We start from the raw sequence: 21,021 nt of genomic DNA on the forward strand, positions 1-21,021 counted from the left end.
CAACAAATTATGGATGCGTTAAAATATTAAATAATACTTTTGATAAAGTGGATAGTTTCAAATATTTAGGATCAATATTAGCAAAGGAAAATCATATTCACGGAGCAATTAAATTTCGACTAAAAGCAGGGAATTCGTGTTACTATTCGGTTCAAAATCTCTTTTCGTCGCGAATTCTGTCGAGAAATTTGAAGCTTAAAATATACAAAACGATAATCATGCCTGTTGTTCTGTATGGCTGCGAAACATGGTCACTTACTCTGAGGGAAGAACATAGACTGAAAGTATTTGAGAACAAGATCCTGAGACGAATATTCGGACCCAAGAGGAACGGGAATGGGGAATGACGGAAACTTCATAACGAGGAACTACATAATTTATATGGTTTGCCCAACATTGTTAGGGTCGTCAAGTCTAGGAGGCTTAGGTGGGCGGGTCATGTAGCTAGAATGGAAGAAAGTAGAAACACTTTCAAAGTCTTGACTGGAAGACCAATCGGAAAACTACCATTAGGAAGACCTAGGCGCAGATGTGAGGACAATATTAAGATGGATCTCGCAGAGATTGGAACACAAAGTAGAAACTGGATGCAGTTAGCTAAGGATAGAAGTCAGTGGAGAGCTTTTGTGAATGCGGTATTGAACCTCCGGGTTCCATAGGCCATAAAGTTATTTTGTTAGTTATTATTAAGACTTATCAGTCTTCCTATTAATACATAATACTAAATAAAATACCACATTTGATCTGCGTTCCCTTACACCATTTAGGGAGTAATATCTTCCTAGAGTTAGAGTCCGATTTCTCTGATTGCAGCAAGGGTGGCCATAAATTTGGTCATTCCCTATTCCATTGTTAGACGAAATGTTCTTCCATCGACGCCTTTGTTTCAGGGAACAGAGCTCGCAAGCAATAGTCAATCAGTGCCATGAAAAACAGAAAAAAGTACTCTTAGTTTTCAAGGTATCATCGAGTTCTCAACTAAATAAGAAAAGTATATGTTTTTCATATATGGCTATCAATTTTAGGAAAACACTTAATAAAACAGTTTTTAGAAAAAAAATAATTTTAATTTTAAGAAAATATTAATAAAATTCCGAACTCAAATTTAAGAAACCCATAAATAATTGCTAATAGAACAATTTCAAAAACAAAAATGAATTTATAGTAAACATAATCTACTCATCGATATTTTACTCGTATTAAACTTAATTAGGAAACTAATTAGGAAACATCAGAGGAAACGTACTAATTAGGAAACATCACAGATGGTGAGTGTAGTGATAGTGATTCTCACGAATAGTGAGGGTTGTAATAGTGAGTGTATTCTCGCCAAATTTCCCTCAATAATTAAAGAGCTAGCGTTAAAATAATAGGTTAAGAGTAAAGCGAATTTTATATTACTTAGATTTTTTTCCAGCTAGTGTACGTATTCAATGACCTTCCAATAGTAGAAGGTAGCGAATTCGAATAAGCTTAATTCAATTGCAAAACCGTAGTTGAACCCAACAATTATTCTTTGATAGTGGTACTGCTACATGAAAATGAACCTGAATCAACCTAATGTATTGATTCCGTTTCTCATATAGTTGGAAAGAAATAAGTTAGAATTTGTATATTATTATTATTATTATTATTATTATTATTATTATTATTATTATTATTATTTAACATAGTAGGATGTACAAAGTTTATATATGTATTATATTATAATTGTTGTTAGTACTAATGCATGACAACTTTTTATTTTATTACGATTGTTACGAATGGTACTCTTTTGTTTTGTCTAATTGGAATATGAAAGCCTAAAAGAGCATAATTTGATAGTCTTAGTCTGGTTTGTTTAGTGTTAGTTTTATTTTATTTTATTTTATTTTCATTTTTAACAGCATGCAAAACGTGAATGAAGCTTTGCGTACTCTTTTTTTGTGTGTGTGTGTGTTTGACTGATAACAGTTAGTTGAAAAAGTAGATAACACACATCCGGAATTCACAATGCTATTCAAGATAACATTCTATTGTATAATAGCTTACATTTGCGAAATAACACTCTTTGTTATTATTTGGTTATAAAGCTCAATGATGAGATTGCATAACAAGTATGAATTATATTACAAAATATTTAAGGCTTTCGATGTAGGTACAGAACATAGCACGTAGGTGACATTACAACTTTATATTGCAGGAGCTATTAAAATAATTATATTATATTTCAACTCTGAGTAAACATTGTCAAATTGTTATTTGATATATGTGAAGAGAACAAATTTCTATAAAGGAAGAAAAACGTATAAATAATTGTGGATGTTTCCTCTAAATATAGGCTTATGAAGCTATTAAAAAGTGATACATGGATGGTGAACACCATCTTTTCAATGGCTCAAAAACAGTGTATGCTATTTGAGGTGAGACTTCCTTTACTAGGTATCGCCCTAATATAAACTAAGACACAAAATTCATATGAAGAACTGTTTTTTGCGGTGGTGCATCAGTGCAGTGAATTTAGTGAATATCCGGACCTGTAACTATAGTAATGGATTTTGATATAGCGTAAATGCTGGCTGTAAATGTAACTTTTGGTGATTCAACTCGTTTATGGCGTTTTTTTTTTCACCTGACTCAGTCAACATGGAAGAAGGTCCAAGAGCTTGGACTCTTAGAACGGTACAAGAGCAATGAAAATTTTCGTCTATTTTGCGAGAAAATAAACAAATTTGCATTTCTTCCAATAGCAGATGTGTATCGATTAATACAAGTTACTTCGGAGGAAGAGCTGGAACTTCTGGACTATTTTGATAGCACTTACGTGTCAAACACGTATCGCCATGTTAAAGCTCGGTCTGGGAATATTTGTTTGCGTAATATGCCCCGTCTATATTAGGGATGGCCAAAAATTTTCGGATTCAGACATCCCAGATCCAGTGAGATCCGGATCCGGACCTAGATCCGGATCTCGGATCCGAAATTCGGATCTCGGATCCGGGTCCGATCTCGGATCTGGATCCGAAATTCGGCCCTCGGACCTGGATCCTGATATTGGATCTTGATACGAAATTCGAATCTCGGATCTGGATCCGAAAATCGAATCTCAGATCTTGATTCGTATCCAAACCTACATCTGAAATTGTGATGATAAAATTGAATATGTAAAATTCGTCAAAACTTTTTTTCGGATTCACTAATATAGTAGGTTGCTGTGCTTTTCAATGTTTCCATAACACGTATGTGCTACCTTTGTTCTTTATTTTATTTTAACCTTGCAATATTTACATGTTGCACTTTCCGTCGAAGTCTCTTTAGTAAAATGCTTTCAAGTTTGACTTCTTCCCATTTCAGAGTATATTGAACTGTCTGAAAACTGATGTAAATGGTAACAAATTCTTCTGTTTAGCTCCTCTTCGAAACTTAATGTTAGCTTCACATTGAAAATATTTATTTTATTCTTTAGAAAATAAACTTTCTTATTTTCGCATATACAAATGAAACATCTTTTAGATAAGGCCGTTCTAATCGCAGGAATATTAGACAAAAAAAAAACTCTTTATTTCTGACTCACGAGAGTCCAACCATCAACAAATGTAATAATGAATATCTTTCTCTTCGAAGGTATATACAACAAAAAAATAGACTGGTTGGCGTGGAACAACAGTAGACTTTTGAACATACACACGAGAATTTCAGAAGAATGATATGGTTGTGTTCGTTGTATGACTATTACTTAACTTATGTTTGCACTTCTGAGGTCGGGAGTTTGTTGGAGTAAATTTAAAGAGATTTCTTTTATTTTTTCTTCACCCTCCAGGTTTCTTTAATCATACATTGCAGGACGTAACCAAAACATATCCATGCATCATATCATTGAAACGTTTTGTGTTTTGTATATTAAAATGTTCAAAAATATTTAACATATTCACATTTGTTCATGTGATCTCAGGTTCAATTCTCGGAGGGAACGTACAAGAGAAAATTGAAAGCTGAATCAACATGAAAATAGTATTTAAAAGTCAGGAAATTGATATTAAACATTTAGCTATCTATTGGGACTGTAAGACTGTAGTTAAATTAACCCACACGTTTCGTGAAGATATATTACTTCGTTATTGTTTATTTACTATAAACTATTAGGTACATCCAAAGAAACCACTTTACACTGTAGTAATCAGCAGATGAAACCAACATTGGAAAAGGAATGGAAGGCCTCCAGAGCCTTACATCAAGGTACTAACATAGCATTTGCCCAGTATAACTGAGGAACAATCCTGGAAAATCCTCAGCAAGGATGGCTGGTCTCCGAATTCGAACCCGATGTTAACCAATTGTGAAGCAAGAATCCTAACAAGTAGCCTGAGTTCGCTCCGTATTATTATTATTATTTAATTAACGTAATGTTTTAAAATTAGTGCAAATTAAACTCTACTTTCTTTATTGCTGATGTTATAGTTAATAAGCCTACATGAGACATCAGTCCCCCATCAAGAAAGAATACTAGAACTGGAATTCAGGAAGCGGGGGTGAAGAGATTAATGAGGATGAGGAAACTATGTACGATGTAAAAACTGAGTAATTATGACTTCATCACAGATATATTCACTTACTTACGTCAATTAATATTTCTCTCATACAGGGCACTCTTACTTTCTATAGTGGCAGGAAAATGGCCAGCTTTTGTAAACGAACGAGCACATGCGTATGGGCGCAATGTCCGTGCAAAGAAACATAGGTAAAACTAGAGAAAAAATAGGGAAATCGAGGGGAAAATGATAAATCGCCCTTCAACTTAAAAAAAAGCTAAAAATAACTAAACTTAGAGCTACGAAAGACGCGAGGCGAATTTTATTGAAAAGATTGTTTTTCCTTAGTGATTAGTTGTGCTAACTATGAACATGAATTAAAAAGAAAATAAGTAGCTAGCTCTGAGTTTTGCAAACTAGTTGAAAAGAAAATATTAGAGAAAATTTAATAATAAAGAAGGCATTTATGATAATTGAATCGGTGAGTAGAAAAAGGAGAACATTACCCAACGTCTTACTTTCGGGAAACTACAAAAAGAGAACTATTTATTGAGAAATATGTTGCTCTGATATCATTGTTTTGCATTATAAACTTGTAGTATATGCTAAGGGTTATTATTTGCCACAAAGAAAAAAACATTTAAATATTTTATATTTCCGGCTACACAGGAAATTTGTTTGCGGAATATTCTCCTTTTTCTACACAAGAGATAAATGTGCCAAAAAAAAAGTGTACAAAATATACAGAAAACCCAATTTGATTTCTAAACACATGATTGAAAACCGTCAACTCATTAATACATGGTACATTTAGTGCAAAATTTATTTAAATTGCAGGTTTCAAGTCAATATTAGTGACCATTTCTATAAAAAAATGAAAATGTATTTACAACATCAGTTTAGATGCAATACAAAAAGTAGAAAATGTTTAGTAAATGCATTTAGAACAAAGTTAGTTTAAACAAAATACTCATTATCAATGTCACTACTAGCATCTTCAGAAACTGGCAACTCTATGATATCGTTATTGAAATCATAATACTTCTCCGGCACGTAATGCTTAATTTTTTCAATGTCTATGAGCTTCTTTGGATTTACTGGTACTTTGGCCCTGTAAGCAAGGTCTTGTTGAACCAACATATTGTTGGCTCCTGTTTAGCTCAGTTTAAAAGTTACGTTTTGTATGCCATCAATGTACTGATAGACTTTTAAACAGCCTTTAGTTTCACTATAGTACACAATATGTCTATATTGACTAATAGAAAACTTCTCATTTTTTTCTCAATGTCTGTTGTAGTCTTCTTGAAATAGTAACGCCACTAATCCTTAAAGTTAGTGATATTATCATTTTGGCACTCCTTACGTCAAACTGTGAAAAAGTCTTTTTGGCTGTTTTAATGATGTCTTCATATTTTTCTGGTGTATAAACGCGATCACACCCTTTTATTGCCCTGTTAATAACTAAATAGTTTCGATCATAGGGCAGAAAGGTGGCCCCGGACTGGAAAATAATGACTAACCACTTTAAATCTATCATTCATGGTTAGACCCAAAAGCAATCTGCTGAGGGTGTGGTTCCGATTCTTGCCCCCATAAGCATAGCTAAATATATACAGTTCTGTAACTTAATCTGGGATGTTATTAATGAAACTGTATATGAATGAAGATACTGCATTAGGGCCTTCTTCTTCTCTCCTTCAGTATACGTAAAGGATACTGATTTCTGTCTTCCCATATCGTGGATATTAAAAACATAAAACCAAAATTGTCGTAAATAAAATATTTCCTGAACAGAAATGAACGGTAGGGGAAGATACTGCATATAGTTAAATGTTATGGCCATTACGTCATTTCTACTTTTACAGATGTCACTGACTTCCTTGAATTTACAGCAAAATTTGTTTGCCCGCCTTTTATGGACAAGTAATTCTGCTACTGCAACTCTTTTTGCTATATCATTAAGAGTTATAGATTTTATTTTCGTGTTTAAATCTTCACATGTGGGACTCACATTCATTTGTTGACGTCTAAATCGGTAACCATAACTTTCACGAAAATAACGTAAATAATACTCATATTTAACAACTAGTTTTAACTCTGTGTATTTTTCTACAAACAGTTCATGCAACGTTTCCACTGTTAAGTCAGATTGTAAATAAGTAATCGGCTGAGAGGTGTAATGTGAAACCTTTGTGGGGAACGAGGCAATAAGCTCACCTTATTTATTGAAAACTATGGCATCTAACGTACTTCCCTGGTTAGTGTGTTTACCTCTCTTACTTTCTGGTTTCCGATTTGTTTCTACTAGCTTAGTTAAACGTTCAAAGGTTTTGTTAGATTTAATGGCATGAAACGCCATGTACACTTTCCTACACATTTCTATTCTAGTATTATATTTCATTGAAAAATATTTACAAGATGAAGTATTACGCTTAGATTCAGTTGTCAAAGGACGATGACGTACAACATCATGCCGTTCAATTAAGCCTACAGGATACGTATCACGTTCATTCTTAGGACGTCCACAGAAAAGAACATTTATTAGACATCGTTTTTCTTCGGTAAACTTTTCCGTACATTTTTTTGCGACAATTACAATCATTATCTGTTAACCTTGCTTCCAGGAAATGTCCCTTACTTGCCGCAAACTCTTCTCCGCGTTCTCTAGCTTGTTTTCCAATTTCTTTGATATGCTGGTCTTTATTGCGCTTACCCTTTTCCTTTTAGGTTCATACCAAGGACGCCCATTTTGTGGTTTCGAAGGGGGAGCGAGTATAAGCGACGTTTCAAAAACAGTTTCAAATTTTGCTGTTACTAATGTAAAAATTCTGTTGGATTTTCGATATTCTGAAGTACAATTTCCTCTAGGGGCGAGCGCCCTACTTGCCCTCCCTGATGGGCGACCTTGGTTCATACATATTGTCCTCTGACGAAGACATTGTTGAGACACAAGTTTACAGAATACTTCAAGGCACTAGAATATTATTTTGCAATGTTCATAACACATTCCACGACTGGTGTGAAAGTCTACCTGTGAGTGGCGCAGCATCTAGTGGCCGATCGGGGAATTACTGGTATTGCGTGGAAAAAGAAGAATCTTCCAGGAATGTTCACTTTCTTCCACTCAGCTAAAATTTCAAAGCAATATCTAACAATGGATTATGATAGTAACATTCACTTTTTACGTTCATTCTATGTATTTACGGATAGAGAACAAAATGACTATTTCAGTTTGTTTTCGTTATTTTTTGGAATATTTTCCTTTTTCAACTCACCGACTCAATTAAAGGAAACTAAATTCTTGGCATGGCAGTCCTTGGGTTCCTAAAAGCAGGCTTACATTCAAAGTGGGGATGCGTAGTCAAAGCATCGACACCCAAAGTCCCTAATGCAAGCTTTCTGGACTGGAGTCCACTACCTCTTGCTTAAGATAACTCCCCAATTTTCCTCATGATGCTGGGTCAACATCGAAACTGTTGAGTGCCTCTCCGGAAATTGAACCCATGACTATGGGCACCGAAGGCACGCGCTAACCAATGTTTTTATATATAAAAAGGTAACAGCCTTTTATCAGATTATTTAACCTGTTGAACGCTTTGCACGGATTACACTGTAACCATTATGACACCAGGCAGACATAGAAGTAAACGAGGGCAGTTAAAAACAGCTATGCCCGAAGCGGGGTTTGAATCCAAGACATTCACAGCAAACGATTCATAGCCTAATGCCGCAGACCACTCGACTATGGCTGTCCGGTTTTCTCGGCTAATCCGTAGCACATTTAACGTAAGTGATTAATTTAAAAGTAGCTCCTAAATACTGACAATCTAAGTCTTATGTATCAAATATTTCCTGCGATAATACCATACACTCTTCGTCTTCTATAGACGAAAAGCTATAGTTACCCACATTATCTAATACAGAAATAAGTTCTGTTTCTCTAATAGCTGCTGATGGTGATAGTCAAGGTTCACCGAAGCATGATCCCAAACCCAAACTGAGATATTGATGTCACTGGAACGCCTGAAAAGTCATTGCGGGTAAGGGAATTGCCCACTTGTCAGGATGAAGGGCGATGGTGATGTGAAATGCGAGGCTATCAGAGGTACTACTTATGATAATTGGATTTATAATATTCTATGTTGCCATAAACCCTCTTCAAAAACATAACTGTTAATCTTTGTTTTGAAAATGTTACATAAGAAGTTTTATTGCTATCATTAGGATGTATTAGGATTTATCGGATTTATTTTAACGCTTAACTTTTACATCTCTTCTGATTTACGAATATTTAAATCGCGATTATCCCCGTAAGGTAAATTAGTGATATTTTAGGTCATTTTGAACCAACTTTTTATATGATTAGTCTTGTTATATGGGAATAATTGAGGCCAGAAGCAGTCTACAGGCTAAGTCCAAAAGAATATTGGCCGACCTCCTGATAAACTACGTCCCAGCAAGGTGAATTGGGGCAATCCGATACCCACATGAGGAAATCTTTGGTTCAGTGTGAAAGCTTCCATAAGAACCTGCACTGTAATCAGTGAAATGTGCTTTGCTAATTTTTCCTCGATGTGAAAGTACCTAACTTTACTGCTAAAAAAGAAAAGGCGTTTATTTCAAACAAGTCGCCATTACAGTTTTCGTATTTGAACACAACACTCATGAAAAGTCACGATAAAGCGCGATTGGCCTCTGGAAAAGAATATTTATCTGTTTTTAGTTTCTCGTGTTCCCCAAAGTACATGCGGAATTAGTGCAAGTGCCTTCCGCTCGCATTACCTAGGTACAAACGGCTACGATCTTGGTACTAGCACATGTTTCGGTTTCCAGATCTCAAATATTTATCTTTCAGCCTGATTCTATGTATAAATCCGAAATTTCAAATCTAGATAAATGGCACCAACATTTAGAGTTTATTCTTGGTGCTCATATTGTGATTTACTAAATAATTATTATATCTAATTGTAAGGTATATATTTGATATTTTGATCAGACTGAGTAAGATAAATATACGTAAAAACTAGTCAATACTTGTCTTAACTGTTTATGTTTTCTTAACAGTCAATGAAATATGTGTATTGAAAAAGTTTAAATATTCGAGTTTTGTATTCCGGTTTCAAATATAAATATCTGTGTATTTCATCTCGGTCCTGCAACCGGGTGGACCTAGATTCGACATTCGAACTCTCATTCGGATCAAATCAGATTTCCTTTAGTAAGGCAAAAATTTGATCTTTAGTGTAGAATGAAGGAGACAAATAGACTTGTCAATATTCGTCTTAATTTTCTGTTTTCTTCTTCACTGTCAGGACTTCGTGAAATTACTTTCGGCGAATTTTAGATATTCAAGTTTATCACAATTCGAATTTGAGTTGGGTTTGGATAAAAACCAAGATCTGAGATCCGGATTTCGGATCCAGATCCAAAATCCGAGATTCGGATATAGAGCCGAGATACGGAAACAGATCCGAAATCCGAGATACGGAAACAGATCCGAAATCCGAGATACGGAAACAGATCCGAAATCCGAGATTCGGACACTGATTCGAGATCCGGATCCAAAGGATCCGGACCCAATCAGATCCGAATCTTCGGATCCGGCCATCCCTAGTCTATGTCCCCCAGACAATTGGAGTGTTCACTAAGCTACCTTTAACAACAATTCTAGGATAAATAATATTTGTGAATTTTTGAACTAGAAGTTTCATCATCTAGTAGGAATGTCCCACGCAACTATTTGGAAGTTTATTCATGAAATTCAAGAAGTTGAAGCAACGGTTTCAGCTGTCCTTCATCAAAATGCTGTGGGGCAACCACCCAAACAGCAAACTAGAAGAGTGTTTCAGATTTTTCAGAAACGGCTCTAGTCTTTGTGTTTAACGTATAACACTGGAACTAAATGTTTGAAAAAAAAACTTGTTTGTTGTTTCCTATAATGTTATGAATAGTAGAAAATGAACATGTAAACCATTTATTGCATTAATACAAGTTATATTTTGTTTGCTAATTTTCTGTTCTTAAATTTTAATATTGTCAAAACTTAATATTTGTATGTAGTGATATATAAATCCATTACTGGCCCATTTTGCCTGTGCTTTTAACACTTGCTGAAACTGACATTGTGTTATTTTACTGCTGTTTGTTCTTGCTTCGAGTATCCGAAACTTTGATTTTCCAGAGTCGAACACCAACTGAATAGTTTTCCAACTTTGATTAAGATAAGGTAAACTGTTTCGTTCGTTTACTTTTTGTCTACTTAATTCAACAAAGGTGAAAACATGACCATGACAAAATTTTCTGCATGCTAATATTTTGGTGACAAAATTACAAGTGACGAAATTACTATGTCGAAATTTCCGGTGACGAAATAACCTACATGCTAATATTTTGGTGAGAAAATTATCGGTGACGAAAATTTCGGTGATGAAATTACCTAAGTCCGCTAACACCCAACTTTTCAATAAATAAATATTTAAATGATTTTTAACAACTAGATAACAACTAAATGGCAAGATAAACTTTGAAATAAAAAAGGGAGATGGAAGCAGGGGGAGGATCTCTTTAACTTACAACAGCCGAGCTAACAAGGATCAAACTATTTCTAAAGAATGAGGCTGGAGGTAGTTGTATAAGTCTTGTTTTTAGTTTCTGGCCTATTTTTGAGCTGTGGATAAGGCAATAAAAATTGGTATCCCGTGAGTGGATAATTTATTATATTTGTTACTACTATATTCTTCGTTAATTTTGTAAGAAAGAAAAAATCGAAAGTTGCAACCATTAATAAATCATATTTTCTTTAAATTGAATTTATCATACAATAGCCCACTTTTTAGAGACCAAACAGTCTAAAACATTGTATAACAAAAAATAAATCAATTATTCAACTATCGGAACACTCCTTTACTCCCGTATTCTTTGTAAGCTGCAGTTCTAAACAATAGGTTTATTTCGGAAGGTAAGAGGAAACCACACATCAAGCTTCTTTAGATTGTATTAAATCATCATTGTGTCTGTTTAGAAATTTAAATGTTTGTAATCTAAATCGTAAAAAAATTGAATATAAATTTCCCCTGTCCTGTGTCCTCCTCCTTCGAAGTACGATTTATATAAATATTTAGTGATCTCAAATCACTAAGTATAATGACACTAAGATTGTACCAAAGCCAAGTGGATTGAGCTGCTTGGACGTAATATAGATAAATGTGAACTTTTAATCCTCTTCGGCGTGGCTCCCAGTCTGCTTCTTCTATGCTTTCTTTTTATTATTTTACTTAACAACATAATTTTTATAGCTCCTGCACTTAAAACCATGGCCTCAGATAGACCCATCTTGTTGAAGCAACTTGAATAAACTGGAAAATGACCACGTGCTCAAACAACAGGCAACAGGAAGAGCGGAAAATGACCATTTCTTTTTCTTCTTCTTTCTATGCCTAATTTTACGCTAGGTGTATGGGCCAACTTACGGAGCGAAATTTACATCATTTTACGGACCGAAAATACCCGCCGAAAATACGCTAGTGTATGTTGGCCTTTACGATAGCGATCTCCACGACGGAATTGATTCGATTCATTTCGATATTGAATTTGATTTTCTCGATTTCGACTCTCACGGGCATAGTGTCCGTATTTAAAAGAAGAAAATCATTTATCTGATTGATATTCATCTTTTGGAATTTTCGAATTAGATTAGAGCGGGGGCTTCCTGATCCGCGTCCTCTACGATTATAAAATCGCTGTCCTCCACGATTTGCTGATTAAAACTGTCGTCTAGATTCTAACTTAGGATTCTAAATTTGGGAGTACCAAGGGGCATCAGGTAAGACATGTAAACCTGCTTGAACCTTTGCAGATTCATACAGTTTAAGTATTCTATGGACTTCAAATACAATATTTGTCTCACGTGTGATGACAAATTCCAGAACACTGGGGTCCAATCCCTTTAGTATGTGTCGTGTAAGCTCAGTTTCACTCATGTTAGGATCTACTTTATTACATAATCTTAATACGGCATATATATATTCGGAAAAACTTTCGTGGTGTGTTTTATTTCGTCTTTGCCAATAAGGAAAATGCTTCACCAAGCTCAGTGGAGGCTGCGAAGGCCTTTCTTAGTTGACTTTCCAGATCTTCGAATTTCGCCAGAGTCGATACCGACTCCTTTTTCATATGATACCAATCAGCAGCACTTCCTTACAAGTACGCTGGCAAATATTTTCTTGGCTCCTCATCTAACCAACGTTATAGACTGGAGCAAGTTCTGTACGCGTCGAGGAATTGAGATATGTCCTAATGTAATTTCCAAGAAAAGGGGGGGGGGTAGTGATAGAGGATAATTTATTATTTACCGTTATCCCAGCCATTTCTGAGTGAATTTTAGTTTTTATATTAGCCGCTCTCCTTTTTACGGGAGAAATAGAAGGAAAATTATTTTCAAAACACTGCTTATCACACTTACTTCGCGTCCTAATGGGACTTCAAATGCTGTTGGCTCCTTTGACATCCGGATTGAAGTAGCCGGATATATTATTGATCATATCTGGACCTACATAATACGAAATGCGTATTCTATTTTAGCTACATTCTCATTAACGCTGCTAATGATTTATAATCTTTCTAACGGAAATTTGATTTTTTCACAATTCTCTATCTACATTTTTCCACTTCGTGCTTTTTTGTCTGTCAGTCTGTCCGTCTATTGGTCTGTGTGTCTACACCAGGAATGTAATACCTTCTTAAGGAAATCAACTAACTTCCTTAGTGGTATATATCCCTTATTTTTTCTGTTGTAACAGGATTTCCGACCATATATGGATCTTGTATTTGTCTAAACAACCCTTTTCTGTTTATTCATTATATATTTTATGTATATATTTATTTATATATATTTTTTGTTTCAGAAAGCCAACCCTCTAAATGAATTTTGCGTTAGAAGTTCCTACGCCTATCAAAACAACTTGTTGTAATAATTTATTTTAAGTAGACTTTGCAGTGTGAGATGATTGAACAAATCTGATCCGATTTGGACCATAGAACTTGGATAATACAGTTTCATTCGTTCAACATTACTTTTCTTTGGATAATACTTTCCATCTACCTTCTGTACTGCGCACACATTTTTGGATTTACACTTATAATTCTGTAGGGACCTACATATCATGCTCTCACTAACTTAGGAGATAATTCCGGTTTAGTTGGCAAATTTCTAATGAGGAATAAATCCTTTTCCTTAAGGGTATGTAAATCCTTTTCCTTCCTATGTTTATCTGTTTGGGCTTTTGTTTTTGCTGTTGTCCAATTAGGGCCTTTTGAGCCAGTTTTCTTATACGGCTAAGATTCTTCTTCACTAGTTTCCCATAAGGGTTTCGACATGGTGTCTCGAGTTCGATACCTAACACAGCCTTTCTACTAAACAGCAATTCAAAGGACGAGTAGAGATGATGTTCAAGTCTCGTGGTATTGTAAGCATAACTGGCGGTTCTAATGAATAGAGACCAATCCCGTTGAGAAGTAGACACATATTTGATCAAGTAGTTTGCCAGAGTGTGATTATATGTTTCCACACTGTACAAAATATTCTGATAAAATGATAGACTGTACAAAATTTGATTTATTTCTAATTTAGACGTAACTTCACGCGTCACTTCCGCTACAAAGTTTGAACCACGATCAGATAGGATTTTATGTGGTGGGCCAAATGGCAGATTATGTCATCTAAAAGAAACTTCGCAACATTTTTGGCTGTTCTAGTTTTTAATGGTCCTACCACTGCATAATTTGAAAACATATCGACAGCGGTAATTACATATGTATGGCCATAAGAGGAGGGCAAAGGGCCGAACACATCCAAATTTAAGGAATGAAAGGATGCAATGGGCTTGATGCGTTCATGCAATCTTACTCGTTTAGTGGTTGCGTCCTTTCGCTCTTGACACTCCCGACATGTCCTGATGTAATTTCTGTTATAGGCTCCCATCCGGGGCCAATAAAATCGCTCATTGACACGAGATAATTCTTTGCGCCCTCCAAAGTATCCGCCTTCTAAACATGATGAATGTGTGGGGTATAAAACTTCTGGGACCATGCTTCGGGGAACATTAGCGTCAATTTTCATAGTGTTTATACAAAGTCCTTCTTCTCGATTCGCATTCTCTTTCTTCCTTAAGGTCTGTGTGGGGTATCTTGATATATAATCACTATGCCGATTTGAATGGTCACCTTCTATTGCTGTCATTGTGCAATTATGTTTGTAGCCTAATTAATCAACGCAAAAATTTCCCTTTTAGATTTTTCATATTTCTCAAATAACATAAAGAGCAACTGTCAGTGAATGCTGTAAAGTGAGGCAGTCCTATTCAATATTCAAGAAAATGCAACCCAGCTTGCACTAAAGCCATAGTCTGTTGTTAGGGATTTAGCTTCATGATCGGAGATTTTTCTACTATAATAAGCAATAGGTCGTTTTTCTCCTTTGTTAACTTGTATCAATACTGCACCAATTCCGTAGTCGCATACATCTACATACAATTCAGTAGCATCTGCTTCCGGATTGAAGATGGCTAATACAGGAGCAGTGACCAATTTTTGCTTTAAAATATTGAACGCTTCACGTTCTTTATCTCCAAAATAAAACGGTACCTTTGACTTGGTTAAATCTATTAGGGGCTTCACGATAGTGGAGAAATTTCTGATAAACCTTCGATTGTAACTGGCTATTCCAACGAAGCAACGTACATCCCGGATTGATTTTGGTTGGGAAAATTTAGTGATTCGTTTGGGATCCATCTTTACTCCGTCGTGTCGTACTATGAATCCTAGTATCGGTAATTTAGAATACACGAAATGAAATTTTGATGGGATTAATTTTAGATTAGCTTCCCGAAGGCGTGTGAACACGCTCCTGAGTCTATCCAACTTTTCATCTATAGATTTTCCAGAGATAATCAAACCATCCATACAGCATGCCATTATGTAAAATTTTAGCCTTGCAAACACTTTGTCGATCATTCTTTGGAATGCTGCCGGGGAAGTAGAAAGTTCTTGAGGAACAACGTTGAAGGCAAACAACCCGGCACTACAAATGAATACGGTCTTCAATTTATCCTCTTCCCTTAACAGAATTTGAAAAAAAAACACTTCTGAGGCCCATTGAGCTTACGAATTGGATATTTGTGAATGAATCTATTAAGTCGTTGCTTAGCGGGAGAGCGTAGTAGTAAGGAGATACGATAGAAATCAATTTTCAAAAATGCACCACTAGCCTCTCAGAATTATCTCTTTTATTGACTAAAATGACAGGAAAAGCATAAGGAAATCTACAAGGAAAAATATTGTTTTGTTTCATCAACTTATCTATTTCTTCCTTCATGAACTTCCTGGCCTCTAAAGTCTCTGTATAGGGAGGTGAAGATACAGGAATATTCGAAATCAATTCTATGCAATGCTCATATTCATGTGTTAGCGTCATATCTTCTATAGTCCATGATACAATGTCTTGAAATTAATTTAATAATTTTACAACCTTTTCCCGATCTTCAACCTTTCCCGGGAGAAATGTCAATTTCCTTGTCCATATCATGCTGTATTTTCAGTTTCGTTTCTTCAACTTTCCTATGGGAAAATGGGGTGGCTTTAACCATGTTGATGCTCGCTTCTGATACAGAAATACATTCTTCCTAATGTCCTATAATTTCTGATTTGGGTATAGCTACATCCTTTTTGCTAAGATTGAAAACTGGAAGTTTAGCAAACCCTGTTTCTTCCACGTAAATTGTGAATGGTATTAAACATTTATGGGATCTATGAAAGGCATGATTCCTTTCTACATAATAGTCTCCAACAATGGGGTTGCAGACGCTGACTTTTATTAAACCAACCTTTCCAGCCGGTATTTCCATACTCTCTGCAGTTCTAACTAAATTCAGCGATGGTTGACTTTCAATGCAATTGGTTCTCAAAATAGGACATTCACTCTGTAAGTGCTGAATACGGGGGGAACTTTCAAAGAAAGAGCCTGAATTACTGGGCACTGTACAACTTCGGTTCGTGTTTGATTCAGTACTGGGGTCAGATGTTGGACAATCATTTTTATTTATCCTAGGGTTACCATTCTTATTATAGGACTGAACGTGTAACAGATTCAGTACTGTTTGTTCTTGGAAAATACTGCATATTAAACTTCATGTTTGACTGCCTTTGATTTCCCTTAATAGTGGCAAATTGTAACCCTATACCGCACGTATAACGCTGAATAAAATCTATTCCTAAAACTATTATTTCTTCAAATTGAACTTGTTTAACTAAAGCTACATTTAGCCATAGTCGACGACATCGTCTGCCGTAGGTTCCTACCTGAAAACTTAACCGAACTACAGGAAGTGGTTGAGTCAATTTATCACCCAATGTTCGTAAAAGAATTGTAGCACGCAATCGCATAGCTATAGGAAAATTTAACGGAATCATCTCTTCTGCCACCACTGAGATTTGAGATCCCGTGTCCACTAATGCCTTAAATTTTTACTAAAAATTATAATGGGAATTGTAGACAATCTTTGATCACATAAAGAACCTTGCACTTTTCTTATGGAAAGTAGCTTTCGGCTAATGTTGTTGAAACTTCGCTATTTCATAGTCCTTAACATGTGGATCAAAAGTCTCAATGGGCACAAAGACAGAAATCCACTCCTTTCCCCCCCAAAACCGCCTCCAGGTAGCTGGGGGGGATTGAACTGATTTCAGCATGTAAAACAATTTGTTGGTTTAATCAACTCAACAAGGACCCCAAACAACCACATGTTAGACTATCAAACTACAACACTTGACACCACCCTTTGCCCCCCACATATCCTCCCCGCGAATTACCTTATGGATGTTTCATATTACTGTAGTTTATAGTTGCACGTATGTGTTGAAATACCTACAGTTTTGGTCTCACCGGCGATATAATGGGTTTCACGTATCGTTGATTACGAAACTGAGGTGAGAGTTCTAGAATTCAAGATGGAGGATCAATATGGCGGATCAAAAACACGAAACTCCTGAATGTAGCCACAAATAGCTGTTTACTAGGTTATTTTGGGCCGTTGGTTACGAATCTGAGGTCAAAATTCTTGAATTTAAGATTGCAGATCCAATATGGTGGATAAAAACGTCGAAGCCACAAATCGTAGTAGACTAGAGTGTTTCTTTTAAATCGCTGTTTAAGTACGCAACATTCCTTGATACTTCGGCCACCACGTAGAATTATTCTGCACCCTTGCCCTTTACCAGAACCCACCACAGATATCTTAATGCTGAACGGTGTTAAAATAATTCATAAATTATCTGTTCATTATTTTCATCATTTCGGTTTGCAGCACCTAATGTGGTACCTAGCAATGAGTCATCGGGATATCTAATATTCTGTAAATGTCGTGCATGGTCTAATTACCACAAGACACTTGCGACGTGCGCACATGTACCTAATGTACGAGCACCGCTTTGACATGTACAGTAGTAACCTTGAATAACACTTTGATCATAATCCTGGTCATCTTCATCATTGGCTACATATGCTATGAAAACTTGATGCTTAGTTGCATTGCGGAACCTTGAGTAGAGACGTATGCGCAGAAATCCCGGTTCAGTTACGTTTTCGTCAAGCTGGAATTGCTCATCGTTATCTCGTATTTATCTTGGACGTAAGAGAATGAGAGATCTACTTGATATGTGCCTACAGTCAAATCTCGTAAGTAGTTTAAGTTAAGTACAGGGAAATTAATAAGGCCTTGATCATTCAGCGGTACCCATTGACCGTTCCTTATAATAAGATTATCTACCTCCACTCTTGCTTTAACAACGTTCGGCATGATTGACCTATTTCTCATTTCTCTAGCTATTTCAATGGTTGCATCTTGCATGAAAATAACGGGATGGTATCTGTTCAAAATAGCTCCAGCTATGCGATATAAACTATTCAGTTACTTTTGTTGTTGCAGATTCAACGTTTGTGCTAGAAAGTTAAAAACAGCTCTTAGATGCCCGTTTCTTGCCTCGACTATCCATCGACTTTTAGTAACTAGTCGAGAAGTATTCGCATCTTCTGTTGATAGTTGTCTTTCAAGTGGTAGTACGAGTGCGGGCATTTTATGATCAATTCCTAAATATTCCAGTAAAGGAATTTCATCGCGGTATTCTCTGTCTACTTACACAATGACCAGGATTATGATCAAAATGTTATTCAAGGTTACTACTGTACATGTCAAAGCGGTGCTTGTACATTAGGTACATGTGCGCACGTTGCAAGTGTCTTGTGGTATTTAGGCCATGCACGACATTTACAGAATATTAGATATCCCGATGACTCATTGCTAAGTACCACATTAGATGCTGCAAACCGAAATGATGAAAATAATGAACAGATAATTTATGAATTATTTTAACACCGTTCAGCATTAAGATATCTGTGGTGGGTTTTGGTAAAGGGCAAGGGTGCAGAATAATTCTATATGGTGGCTGAAGTATCCAGGAGTGTTGCGTACTTAAACAGCGATCTAAAAACACTCTAGTCTACTACGATTTGTGGCTTCGACGTTTTTATCCACCATATTGGATCTGCAATCTTGAATTCAAGAATTTTGACCTCAGATTCGTAACCAACGGCCCAAAATAAACTAGTGAACAGCTATTTGTGGCTACATTCAGGAGTTTCGTGTTTTTGATCCGCCATACTGATCCTCCATCTTGAATTCTAGAACTCTGACCTCAGATTCGTAATCAGCGATACGTGAAACCCATTATATCGTCGGTGAGACCAAAACTGTAGGTATTTCAACACATACGCGCAACCATAAACTTCAGTAATATGGAACATCCATAAGGTAATTCGCGGGGGGATGTGTGGGGGGCAAAGGGCGGTGTCAAGTGGGGTAGTTTGATAGTCTAACATGTGGTTGTTTGGGGTCTTTGTTGAGTTGATTGAACCAACAAATTGTTTTACATGCTGAAATCAGTTCAATCCCCCCCAGCTACTTGGAGGCGGTTTTGGTGGGAAGGAGTAGATTTCGGTCTTTGTGCCCATTGAGACTTTTGATCCACATGTTAAGAACTATGAACCAGCGAAGTTTCAACAGCATTAGCCGAAAGCCACTTTCCATGAGAAAAGTGCGAGGTCCTTTGTTCGAGCTCTTCTAACTTCAATAGATTTACCATCTCTCCCAATTTCACGTTTACAGGTCCATATTCTTTTCTCATAAGGAGTGTCTTCGACACTTGTGTAATGTTTTGAATGATGCATTTTTTATTCCTTGCTTTTCGTCTTAATTTCCTTGCGAGACTCAGTATAAATGTCAGCTAAATGCAATAACCGTAGTACATGAATGGCTTGATCTATGGTTGATACCTCCTTTAATACTAAAGCCTGAAAATAATTTGAAGGCAACACCTCATACAATGAGCGCAACAACTCACTTTCTCCAATCTCAGGTTTTACACATTTCCAGTCCCTTATTAAAGTACAAAGGAAATTATCGGGTGGGAAACGAGGAGGTTTACTTTTTCTTTTCAGTTTTTGTTCCAGCTAACCCTTATATAAGTCATCAGGAAATGCTTGAGAAAACATTACTTTTTAGTCTTTAAAATGAAATTGCTCAATGACTTCCTTACGAGATAGGTACCAATCAAGTGCCCCATTTTCGAGACGAGCTGCCAAATAAATACTTTGTTCCCGTTCAGCCCAATCACAAGCACGAGCTATTTTTTCTTATTTATCAAGAAACCTAGTGACAGACTCTTTAGAACTTTCTTTGAATTTTGGCAATTTCATTATTGGTATATTAGCTACTCGATCTAAAGTATCTTCCTTTGCTCTAGATACTTCAGGGTTCTTTCTGTCGTCTAATTGAAGTTCTTCAAGATGGGGTGAAATACGTTCTATTGCCTTATTCTCATTTAAAGTTAATGAATGTTCTGAAGGAGTTTTCACATTATGGGTATCTATAATTTCTTGTGTAATATTTTCATATAACAATAGTGCAAGTGCTTTATCAGCAGGGGGGGAACATTTCACCTGAGGACGAGAACCAACTTGAGCATATTTAGGGAAACTGAGATTTTCTTTCCAAGGTTTTTCATTTATAATCTCTCTAAGTTCTTCATCCGAGTCATACGAAGGAAGACTTGTAATTAGTGTGTCACGTGCGGTCTTTTCCTGATAGTGATCCTTCTTTGCCAATATTTCAATTTCATCATCTGAATCATATTTACTTGATTCGGTTGGCCAGATTTCTGGTAGTTTACCTTCCGAGGGTTTTCAAAATTTAGGAAGTAAACCAAATGGAAAATAAACTTCCTCATCCTCCACCACTTCCGAGTCAACAATATGTTTGATTTATTCTTTCTTTAAAGGTGTAGGAGCTAATTTTGTTTCAAACTCAAAATCTCTTGTCATAATGCCATGAGATTCGTCGGAAGAACAAACTGCACTTTCATATGAAGGGTTAGCCAATCTTTCCTGCTTATGGAAAATCGTACG

The sequence above is a fragment of the Thermobia domestica genome, chromosome 17 (assembly GCF_964235325.1).
Source record: "Thermobia domestica chromosome 17, izTheDome1.hap1.1, whole genome shotgun sequence".
NCBI classification, from domain to species: domain Eukaryota; kingdom Metazoa; phylum Arthropoda; class Insecta; order Zygentoma; family Lepismatidae; genus Thermobia; species Thermobia domestica.